The sequence below is a fragment of the Charadrius vociferus genome, unplaced genomic scaffold (genome assembly GCF_000708025.1).
Source record: "Charadrius vociferus isolate BGI_N301 unplaced genomic scaffold, ASM70802v2 scaffold298, whole genome shotgun sequence".
Taxonomy (NCBI): domain Eukaryota; kingdom Metazoa; phylum Chordata; class Aves; order Charadriiformes; family Charadriidae; genus Charadrius; species Charadrius vociferus.
In genome coordinates this window covers 3,475,360-3,487,599 of record NW_009649936.1, presented here as the reverse complement: position 1 = coordinate 3,487,599, position 12,240 = coordinate 3,475,360, and positions in this window count along the sequence as shown.

Here is a 12,240-nt window from a genome sequence, read left to right as displayed (position 1 = left end):
AGGGGGGAAGTAGGCAGGGGAGGGAACAAGTTACACCTGGTTTTGTGAAAAGCCAGTTTTCCTCAATGAAATATTTTGCTGAAAGGTGTTTTGAGAGCCTCAGTCAGTACGGCAGCTGCTGGGCATGGCTGGAGACTCTGCGAATGCAGAGCTTCACTCACGTGTTGTCAGGACTACAGGGCTGTGTGTTTGCACAGGGAGGGAATACATGGGTGGGCCACTGGCCGGGAGAGGAGGACACATCAAGCCATAGTCTGTTATGCGGCCAACTTGCCTTTCTGGCCATGGAAACATTTGTCAGCGGCAAGTCTTACACCTATTTTAGAAGTGCAGTGTCTTAGTCCCTCCCTTTATAGCTTAAAACTCTCTCCAAAAAGCAGACTTTGCTTGACACAATGTTAGAAAAGTCAAAAGTGGGCGACTTCCTATTTTCTTGTTCGGCTTTTCTTTATGTAAAAATTTTGTTGAGATGTTTTCTATGGGTGACTGAAGAAACTGGAGGCTTTTGATGTGACATTTTCCAGGGAAAGTGATTTCCACAGAGAATGATTTAAAGAAAAAAACCACAACAGCCTCTTCTCAAAGCTAGATTTTTTTTAACTTCCCCCTGTCAAAAACAAGATCTGTTTAACTCAAACACTTGGGAAAGGGAATTAGGGGAAACACATTTTTGCTTGAAATAACTTCCTGTTCTTTTAATTTTTCAGTTGAATTAAGTTTACAGGTTTTCTAATTTGAGCAGATGTCAAAGCAGGATGCACAATGTAAGTTATATTTTCAATGTGTAAAACAAGTTTAGAAAAAAACAGATTAATTCCATACTTGCTATTCAGTCTTTCTTTTTAATAAAGCAATACAATTTTTTTAACAGATATTCCTGTCTCCTTTTATCAAAATAAAAAAATACATGACTATGGGGAAACTTCTCCATTTTGCCCACCAATAAAAAATGGCTGAACTACTTTAATTTATTCATAGGTATTCATTTTACAGTTTTCTCATCTTTTTCCACACTCCCCCTTTCTTTAATATGTCAGTATGAACTTTTTTCTCTTTCTATTAATGATTTATAAGTTTTTTCTTCCTTGAATGCGGACTCAGTGCTTTTATCTGCAACAAAAATACATTCTACATTCACTGGCCACCAGATTAGTTTATGATATTCTATTGCTACAGGAAATAATTTACTGATAGAAATGTTCCTAGCAAAAATCCCTCATATGACCTCTCCCATTCTCTACATGCCTTTCAATTTTGTGGAACAAACACTTTCTAGAAATTTTTAATTTAATGCAAATATTACCCAGGAACAATTTTCTGTGCCTTTTACATTACCAGTATTCATTGGGCTGTGTTCAGAGTTATTCATGTACTGGTTTTAACACATGACCTCCTAAGCATGGATGTATTTCCTTCAGAAAGCTTTAGCTGTCCTTATAATGAACAGGATGAAATGCAAAAATAGTAAGATCACCTGGAAAAAAAACAAAACAAAAAGAAAAAGAAAGATCTTGAAAGATAAAATTGTGGCATCTGGGAAATTGAGAGTCAAGGAGTCTGACCAAAAAAAAAAAAAAAAAAGACAAATTTGAAATATTTTAGTGCAAGAGCTCTGTCTTACTGCATACCTAGAAAGGTTTTTAGCTAGGTCTGCAGTGCAGACCACAGCGTGTACACACAGATATGCAGGCAAACAGAGGTACCTACAGCGAGCAGCGGAGTAAATCAGTATGTGTGGATTTCTGGGGCTAGCTGGCTCTTCTCCACCTGGACCTGAAAAAGGTTAAATAGGTCAGTGCAACCCTTCACTGTGCTGTGCAGGCATAGCGATGTCTTTATGTGCTGAGCCTTCTCCACATCGGATGAAAGAAAGAAAGAAGGAGAGGAAAGAAAAAGGGCTGCGATTTTAAAGTGCTGTTCTGAAACTGGCTAGAATCCACATGTGGAACATGACGCCTGGATGACGTGCTGATACCGAAAGTCTGATAACAACCCCCTCACCAGAGCTGCCGCGGTCTTTGTCACCCGGGCGATATTGGCTTCCTTGAACTGCCTGTCCGTGTGTTGGCACTTCCCCTCTCCACCCCCACCCCCCACCCCTGGCACAACACTGCGCTGTGCCACACAACCACAACCCCATGGACCACTAACCTGCTGATGGTCCTGAAGAGGATTTGCCTCATTTTCCTTCTAATGATCCTGGCTTTGCAGCTCGAGGGGTAATAACAAAATCCACTACCAAACCCAAAGCGCAACGCTGCAGTGCTGAACCCATGCAGCTCTTGCATTTATTCACTCTGTGTCCAGCCAGGGGACCGCACGGACTTCTCCCTGACATAGCCTGTGACTTCAGGATATTTGGGTAATCCACACAGTCTCTGGCTTGTACATTTATTAATTCTAGCTGTCTTCTCAGAAAAGAAAAAAAAAAGAATCTATGCAAAGCTTATGATGCTACACAGGAATACTGCCAGCTACACCGTGCTTCTGAATGCTGCCCCCACACAGCACGTACATTAAAAAAACATGTTTCAATTTAAATGCCGTCTCTCAATCGTCTCCCTTTAAAGAGGAAATTATACCAACGTCTTTTTGTTTTCCCCACTCCGGAAAACAACTAACTCTATTTCTGGAAACCTTGTTTAACCATATTTACTTTAGACACTTATGCAGCCTTCTTGCATGAAACTATTAAAAGGAGATAAGATAACAGTCAAAAATTGCAGGATATTTTTTATAACAAGGAAAAGAGAAAATTCTACCTGTGTAGTGTCCCGTAGCAAGGAGAAGTAGTGACTTTTTTTCAACTTCTCCTGCTGCTTTTTTATTTACAGGCTCCACCTACACACTGTGATGAAGATCAGGAGAAATGAAACCAATTCCTAGATGAAACGGGGCTAGCTTCATGAGAGTGCGGGAAATAATAATGCAATGCACTGTTGGTTTTTTTTTTTCCTTTCGTTTCCTTGAACACCAGCTAACTTATCTCCTATTGTTTCGTGCAGGACAGAAACGAAACTCCGCACAGGCACAGCTGACTGCCTCCTCGCTCAGCTGTACTGCCCAGGGGCGACAGAGGCAAAGGGCAGAAGTACTTGGAAAGGTTGCCCATGAACAACAACCCCCCCCCCAGCTTCTCCCCCCAAAAATCAGCTCACTGAGTCAGCTCACTTGCCTGTGAGGTGAAACCAGCTGGGTCAGGCAGAGACCGGGTGAGCTGCTGTGCCCCGCTCCCAGCGGGGCTGCCCGACAGGGATGCTGGCCCCGTGCCATCTGGGGGACCCTTTCAGCCTCCGCATCCCTTCAGGCAAAAAGTGAGCAGATGAGGGCCCCCTCCACAGGAGGGGGAGTATTTTTTCCACCTCACAGCAAGACTTTCCAGCCCAGACAGTGTGACAAGCTGTGCCACCATGCATTCAGGCTGCACCTTGGCTCTCGGGGGCTGCAGGGTATGGCTGAGGTTGCTGAACACGGGTGACAAGCAAGCAGAGAGACACAGTGTGATTTATCAGTGTTGTGCTTCAGGGCAGTTGAGGATCTTGAGCTGTTTCTCAGGTCCTTCTGCTGTTTTCTTGATGTTAGAGGGTCAGGGTGCTCCCTCTTCTGCTATCTTTGCCCTCCTGCCCTCATTTTTTTTGGTATTTTTATAAGCTCTAAGCTGTTAAGCAAAATCAGCTTGCTTTGTCCAGTCAGGGGCTTTGCAAGTCTGATCAGAACAGGATCAGCCCTTTTTTCTCACTGCCTCTGGTTTTGGCTTCTGCCTCAGTCAGCTGTTCTCGCTTCCTGGTGATTTCGGTGGGTTTCAAACTGCCTTACTCTAGTCCGTGGGTCCGACCGGAGCGGAGTCCCGGTGTTCATCACAGCCAGCCCTTCCTCCTACTTCCTCATACCACGATGACTCAGAGGGCTTGTTTCTGGGCTCCGGCTGCGGGCGGGTGGCAGGCAGTGACACAGAGCCAGCGCTGCACGGGCAGCATGGCCGCTTGGCACAGGCCATGGCAGGGGACGCCAGCTGCCACCTCTCCTGGCCTCCACCACCACCCCTCTTCTTGCACTCAAGCGTATGGGAGACCTATCTGAGTGGGACCTATCCTAAGTCGTACTACCCACTGGCTTATTAATTTTCAGCAGTGCCTTTGCTACGTGATTGATTCCATTATGGGGTTTTGTTTAACCACAGGACTATGTTTTGAAGGAAAAGAGGAGCTCTGGGCAGTATCACCTCGCTGTGAAGGGAGAAATTGGGGGTTTCCTTTCTCCGAGTGTCAAGATTTTGGTTCTTTTATTTTCTCCTGAATCAGCAAAATAAAATCTTCACCCCGTTACTGGGAAATGTTTTAGTGTAATGCATTGCAATCAGATTTCACGTTTATGTAATGATTTATAACAGCATGTTTCACTGGCAATACAGTTCTAAAGAGTAAGACTACACCATAAAGGTTTTTTAAAAATATATTAAGCAGAATTTCATTCAAATCTCAGAAGTGTAGTGTATGTTTTGAAATAATTTTAATGAACAGGAAAATGGGACATGATGTAAAAGATGAAAGACCAAGCATTTGTCAAAGCAAATTCAGACTATACTTTAAAAAAGGAATATCAAAATGCAATACAAATCCACTAGTTGGCAGGATCATTATGTGACATAAATCATGAGGTAAAATCCTTAATCATAAAATTATTCAGGTAGGAAGGGACTGCCAGATATTGTCTAGGCCTTCACCACATCCACCACAACCTTTGGGGTCCTTTCCAGCAGAGGTGCTCTCCAGCCAGCCAGTCCCCTCTTCATGGCACTGCAGGGTTTTTTTCTGTCCCAGGAGTAGGATTTTGCATTTGTCCTTGCTGAGTGGACAAGAACCTTCAAAAAAATCCCAAATAAATTAACATCCTCAGACAACTGTTAAGAAAAACACTGCCAAAAAAACCCAAGCCAAAAATCCCAACTAAATAAATAAAAGTCCCACAAACAAGCCAGGACAAAACTGAAGCCAGAAGTAAAGAAACAAATCCTACAAACAGCTACTAGAAGAGAGAACACACACCCCCAAAAAACCCATGCACAACAAAACATCCTACCAAAATAAATTAAATAACCCCAACGATTAGAAGCTACCAAAAAATAAGGGGAAAGAGCAAAATATCTAAACTGTTGTAAAAAGAAAAGGAAAACCAAACCCTTAAACTGCTTAAAAATTGCTCGACTCAGGAAGAGAAACGTAAATTGGCAAGGAAAGGGTACTCATTTCAAGTCTCTGCACTTCTGCTGTCTCTTGAGCTCCAACAGAGCAGAAGCAGGGTGGAGCAAGCAGTAATGTCATCTTTATAGGAAAAAGTGAAGTTGACTGGGATGTTGTTTCAGTGTAGGACACAGCCAGTAGGAAAGCGGGCACTTTCATTCCACGAACCCTCTCAGTAGCTCCTTTAAAACCACGTAGCTGCCTGTCATTCTGCTGCTGCAAGAGCACAGTTCTGGCAGTTGCAGATGAATTGGCCTCGCATCCATGGCAAGGGCAACGTTAGCACAGCAGGGGTATGTGCTGTCAAGGGAGGAGGGTGTGTTTTGGGGGTTTAGTGGTCAATGCATCGCTATTCCAAGCAGTGTCGGCCTAGAGTGGAAAACTCTGTCATTCCCTACGGAGTAATGTGAGCAATGACAGGATTATGTACGTTCAGATTCTTTGTAATCAAGCATATGGAAACATATCTTAGGTTACGTAATTTCCTTCAAAGCCAGGCTCCACTTCCTCAATTTATGCAAGGCAGTGTGGCTAAGAACTGAAACTGTATTATCTAGAGTATTAAACCTAGATATTGATCCCTAGTTCAAGGGATATTGAAAACTGTTAATGATGACTATGATGATGGTATCTAAACAGTTGCCAGGAGAGAATGGATCCTGACAAATGGATATTTACAAGTTGTTATATTTTTCCCTAGCCTTTTTTCTATTTTCCAAGCTCCTGACAACAAGAAAGGAATAGAAGAGCATTATCTGTTACAGATAAGGTAAATAAAGGCAGTTCCTCACAGCTGTTTAGTGCTTTAGTGTTATAATTTGGGGGAGGGTGGGGGGTGGGGGTGAGGCTGAAGTGTAAAATACTGCATGTAGTGTATATAACTGCCCATGAACTGTTTAGGTGGAACTAGCTTTGCATGTGCTTACTCTGCTTCTCTTCCTTTAATCTTGTTACATTAAAAATTACTGAGATTAGCTCCTCAGTTCATTTAAATTAGCCCTTTCAAGAGGAAACTAAATGGTAGCAGAGTATCTGGCAGAGTGCTGTTAGTGAATTAAACACACATTTGTGCTTAAATACAAAAAGATTTAATGAATAATGTATCGAGCAGAGTTCTACCACCACAAGTGGTTCTACAAGGACTATGCAAAGATGTGGCACGGGCCAATTCCTTATACACACTTGCAGCTGTACCCATCATATGAGCATCTCACGGGGCACCATGGTCCATCCCCCAACACCAGCTATGCTGCTCAAGGGTGTCTCCTGAGCTCTCTCAGTGCACCATTGCTACAAGACAGTGCTGCAGCATTTCTTACTGCATCACCTAGGGGAACTTCATTTACAGGGAGCAGTCCTGTGTCTGGCATGTCTGCTTCCATCCAGGGTAACCCCTTCTTGCCCTCCATGCCAGATCATTCCTTTGTCACCAATGACCATTGCTGAGTAGTTACAATTTGAATTTCCCCTTCCATGGCATACTAGCAAAACAGGTTATGAATTAAATCAATGCTGTCTTTTCACTATGAAATATGTCTGCAGCTCAAGCTGCTTGAGCTTCACTCCAGGAAAACAAACGGAGATGCAGACGCCAAGCAGTGGACTGGGAAAGAAGGAGAATGCTTTCACCACATCTTGGGAATAAACACCGGGACAACTGCGTAAGGAAATCTGCAGGGACAGTTTTGTGTCTGAATTGCATCAGTTGTGCCTTCAAAATTTTCAAGTACTTCAGAAGCAGCCTTTTTGTAAGGAACAACATGATACCTGACTAATGTAAATATGGTTCACTGATGTTTTTTGGCTAAATTATATATGTATGAAACAATACTTTACATAGTAAATCTCTAAATGCAAATTTCTCTGTGGGAAATCCCATGGATATTACACATTAGTTTCAGCAGCATTAGAAAATGATTGTTGTAGTGATATAAGCATAAACAAAGGGTTTCCTATGCTCTGCTGAGCAGGGTGAGGAAGCCTCTCTTTTTTTATTTTTTCTGCATCCCTAACACAGCTAGAGCCAGCTCTAACAGCTAAGGGATGTGTTGCAACCCTGCTGAGGTCCCCTGCAAGAAAAAATGTGAGAAATTGTCATAGAAAACCATTCATGACTCATTTTTAGTACAGTGCTATGGAAGCGTCCAGAGAAAAAAAAAAAAAAACAAAAACAAAAACAAAAACCCAAAATAAAGCCACTCTTTTTAGTCCATGGGGTTGTTAGCCAAAAGAAGGGAGGAACAGGCGCACAGTGTGCTACTGGGCTGGGCTTCCATCTCAGGAGAATTTTACATGTTGATCCAGAAGGGATGAGCTGTGGGCAGCAGTGGGGGAATTTTACTTCACTTCTTTGTTGAAGTTCCCCAGGTGTTTAGGGAAGTGCCATCTCCCAGAAAAAGGTTATTCTGCATCAAAGTCTCACCAGCCCTCAGCCCCTCCTCTGGAGGGGGGGTCTCAGCAGCATCAGTTGGAACTGTACATGGACATGCGTTGTGTGACAGGGAAGCCCATCAGGACCTGAACTTTCTGTGCTCCTGGCCCATTTCTCTGAAATGGTATGAAACGGGACTCCAGGGCCCTAGAGTAGAGGGATGAAAAAGCCTTCACGGTTTCTTCACATGAGCCATTAGTGGTGGGGATGTCAGTACAGCAGAAGAGATCACGCTAAAGCAGTAGCTGGGTGTGTGCAGAGGTGCCCTCAGGCTGGGGCTGTAGGTATTGAAGTGAACAAGGATGTGTGAAGCCCTGGTAAATTTTGAGGTCCAGACACTTTACGTGTCTCTAAAAATCATCCCTTGTTTATTTGTGCAGAAGAAGCCTTGAGTCTACAGAACTTTTCAGCTCATGAAATCACCACACAGGCCTGATCGAGCCTTTGCAACCCTTTTGTGATGACTAGAGAATGGTATAGCTTATGTACTCGATATAAAAAGCTACCTCAGAACGTAACTAAGAATCACTCAGGAGGAACTCCTCATTTGGCACAGGTATGACCCCTGCAAGAGGTCCTTTCTTTTCCTGCGACAGCGAGCCTTTCAACACACTCAAAAGATCAATAGATTAAGGTATAGAAAGGCTATAACCCTTTTCTGCCCCAGCTGGAGGCATCTGCTGCTTCTGCATGTCTGAGCTATTGCCTCTCTGCACTGAACATTGAATATCCTGATCTTCTCCTATATGATATACTGGAGTGTCCCTGAAAGCAAGTGCCAACACAAGTGAGGGTCTACTGGTACAGAATTACAAATGTGGTGTCGGGCTGTAATAGCTGTTTGCCAAACAACTCCTCCTCAACCAACACTGTGTACTGTGGTGGTAGTCCTGCACACAGGGAGACTAGCTACCGAAAGCAGCAGTTAAGCTCCTGTTTTTACCAATAGGGGATTATTTTTCTTTATAATATCAGAAAACAGAAATTACTTTGGGTGGTGAATGAGAGGAAAAGACCTGGCTCCGCATTGAAGTCATCAACAGCTTGAGAGCACTCAAAGCAGAAGAGGGCCTGGCTTTGCCAGCAATTGCATGGACTGGAGACGGTTGTTGGGAGAAAGCTCAAACCAAAAAGCCCTGTCTGTATTGCTTTTCCTGGAGACTGCAGGAAGGGTTCACTTAATCAGCTTTCCACCCCAAGCCTCCTGCAGTACTGAGACACACAGAAGTGGCGTTGTTCTGTCCAAGGGTGCATTTTGCCTCAGCTCCATGACTTTTTACTTGCTTTTGAAGCAAATCTTGGGATCGTCCCCAGCTACAACATTTTACCTCACATCACAGGGGAGACACAGTGCACCCAAATTGGATTGCTTTTGGATGAGAGGCAGCCAGCAGATGTGCACCTGATGCACCTCAGTCTCTCTCAGGTGTTCAGTCCCTGAAAGCAAACAAAACACCATCTGAAGTCCTCCTCCTCCAGGAGCTGTGTACAGTGAGGCCATGGCAGCCTTGGCAGGGAGTATTTTGTCCTGCAGATCTGTCTCCAGTGGTCCATGTTGAGGGAGCCAGACATGGCCTGAGTGAGCTGGAGGGGAACTGGGGCAGTATCTGCAATCCCAGGGACAGGCAAACCGAGTCGGGGTCTCAGTTGTGCCAGCCCGTGGGTAAATTTGGCCCCCAACCCTGTCTACCAAACACAGCTACCAGTTTGTAAAACAGGTCTAACTATAACGTACTTGCAAATGCACGTATGTGATGGTTAAGTGCACTGTGCATTTTAGGTGAAGGGGATTAAAAGCCTGATCAGAAAATCCTCCTTGTCAGGAGAAAGCACTTACCACAATAAATGTTAGATTGCTTGATCTTTAACACTGGTCAACTGCAGAGCAATTATGGGTGGTGTCTTTGGTTAGAAAAGACAGTCATGTGAGGAGTCACAGGGCAGTGGCCTCCAAAAGGAAGGAGAACATTTGTTTTTCATTCTTTCTGTGGAAGGGGTTGCTTTCATTTTGCTTTGAATACATCAGCTACAGCGGCAAAGTGAGTGAGAGGTTATTTTCCGTTCTGACTTTTTTTCTAGCTTGTCTGAATAAATACCCCTGTAGATACACTGGGCATTGGGTTTCCTGTCTCTAGACCAGGATTGAAAGGCTGCTAGTGGAAAACATGTTTAGCCAAGCATGAATAGGCACCGAAATCAGGTCCCCCACTTCCCAGATGCCAGGGACATGAGATCAGCCGTGGGAGACCAGCCGCAAGATGTTGAACCCAGAGAGAGATGAAAAGGGCTCAGGTTGGGAAGCTGGTGTATTTATAAGAGTAATAGTTAAAGTGTCCTGGTCTTTGAAGAGCTCTTCTGTGCGCAGGGGGTGGTCCCTGCAGCGGCACTGAACAGAACTGCAATTTGTTTCATGGAGAACAGCGGAGAGCAAGCAAATGAGGGCTGCGAGCTTGGTGCCGAAAAAGACTGCTGTGTGCTGTCATGTCTGAGTGGAGGGAAGCAACTTAATTCTGTAGACAGGGCTGTTATTCTGGGAACAAGGAGACTTTGATTAGGATTGCCTGAAAGTATTTTCTTCTGAATGCGGGCTTGGGTTTTGTAGCCCCAGGAGGCTCTTATTTTAGGGCTCGCTCTGCTCTTTTTCTTTCTTGGCTCCATTTAACCTCTCAAACTTTTGTCATTCCCTTTCCCTCCCTTACTGTCAAAAGAAGGAGCGGGAGAGGTTGCTTAGATGCTTATAGTATCCCAGGGATGGTGCTGTCACCAGGTAAAAGCCTCTGATCACTGAAAGGGTCCCAAATTCACATGCACGTGTGCCGCAGAGTGAGGGGGGACCCTGGCTCCATTGACAGAGACTGGTAGTTTATACTGAAGTTGAGCTCTGAAAAAACATGGGCCAAGCCACAAGGCCTGCCCATCTCAGCGGCAGTCTGCTCTCCCTTCCTACCCTGATGGGCAGCCCCCGGTTGGGCTGTGCCCTGTGAAAGGGGCAAGGGACACCTGAGGAGAGTCTCCCCATGCCCCATCCCTGCCACCCAAGAGTGTCCCATGCAGCCACGGGCAGCCAGCACATGCTCAAAGCCTCTCTGGGCACCTGCCACCCCCGGCAGCCTGCAGCACCTCTGCCCCCAGCCCCGAGGGTGACACCGCGCCATGCCCTGAGGGGCTCGGCTCTCACTCTGGCTTAGCAAGGCCCCGGCCATCTGCCTCGTGCCCTGTCCAGCCCAGCCTTCCCCCTGCCTGCTGCACTCACCCACCACCCCAGGCAAAGTGCAGTGGGGCCGCCTGGGGCCGTCACTGGGGACGGCTCCCATTGTGACCTGTCCTCTGCGCTGTCATGGCTACCAGAGCGGCATCAAGCAGCCAGCAAGCATCAGCATTCATGCCCACCGCTCGGCTCAGTGGGTCCAGGGTGTCCCACCAAGGCCAATCCTGCCCAGCGGGAGGCAGCTCCCGGGCAGCTTTTTTCTTCTCTTTTGCCTTCTCAGCTGTAGGGGTTGAGTGAGCAGCTGCGTGGTTCTTTGTTGGTGGCTCAGGCCAAAACCACAACACCCTGTAAGCCCATTTGCTATTCCTAAAGGATTTACACATTGGAAAATGTTGGAAATCCCATGATGGTGTTGGGTATTCTTGCAGAGCAAAAGAACTTGGACAAAGACCTTCCTGCCATGCAGTGCATTTAGCAGAGTGAGGAAGGTTCTAGACAGCTTTAGTTAGGAGGCTAAAAAGGATAGCATCTGGGCTGCCAAAATTACCCTCGGGGCCTCTTTGTTATTAGTTTTTCCAAGAAAGGGGAGTGGGGGAGGAGCAAAGAGATTCCCTAACAGCCTCTTAATGGCACTTTCCCAGTAATGCCTCTGAATAAACCAGCAGGTAACATACTGATCTGAACACAGAAGATGCATACTCAGGGTGTGCATACACACCTATGATCCTGAGAGTAATAACTTATATAGTTAGATATAGTTATATCACACTCCCACAGACCCGCCAAGGCAAGCGCCATGTGCTCACAATGGTGGAAACAACCACTGGGTGGCTGGAAACATACCCTGTGCCCCATGCCACTGCCCGAAACACTATCCTGGGCCTTGAAAAGCAAGTCCTATGGTGGCATGGCACCCCAGAAAGAATCGAGTCAGACAACGGGACTCATTTCTGAAACAGCCTCATAGACACCTGGGCCAAAGACCATGGCATTGAGTGGGTATATCACATTCCCTATCATGCACCAGCCTCGGGGAAGATAGAATGATACAATGGACTGCTAAAGACTACACTGAGAGCCATGGGTGGTGGGACCTTCAAACATTGGGATGTACATTTAGCAAAAGCCACCTGGTTAGTTAACACTGGGGGATCTGCCAATCGAGCTGGCCCTGCCCAATCAAAACATCCACGTGCAGTAGAAGGGGATAAAGTCCCCGTAGTGCATATGAAGAATATGTTAGGGAAGACAGTTTGGGTTAGCCCTGCCTCAAGCAAAGGCAAACCCATCCGTGGGATTGCTTTTGCACAAGGACCCGGATGCACTTGGTGGGTGATGCGAGAAGATGGGGAGGTCCGATG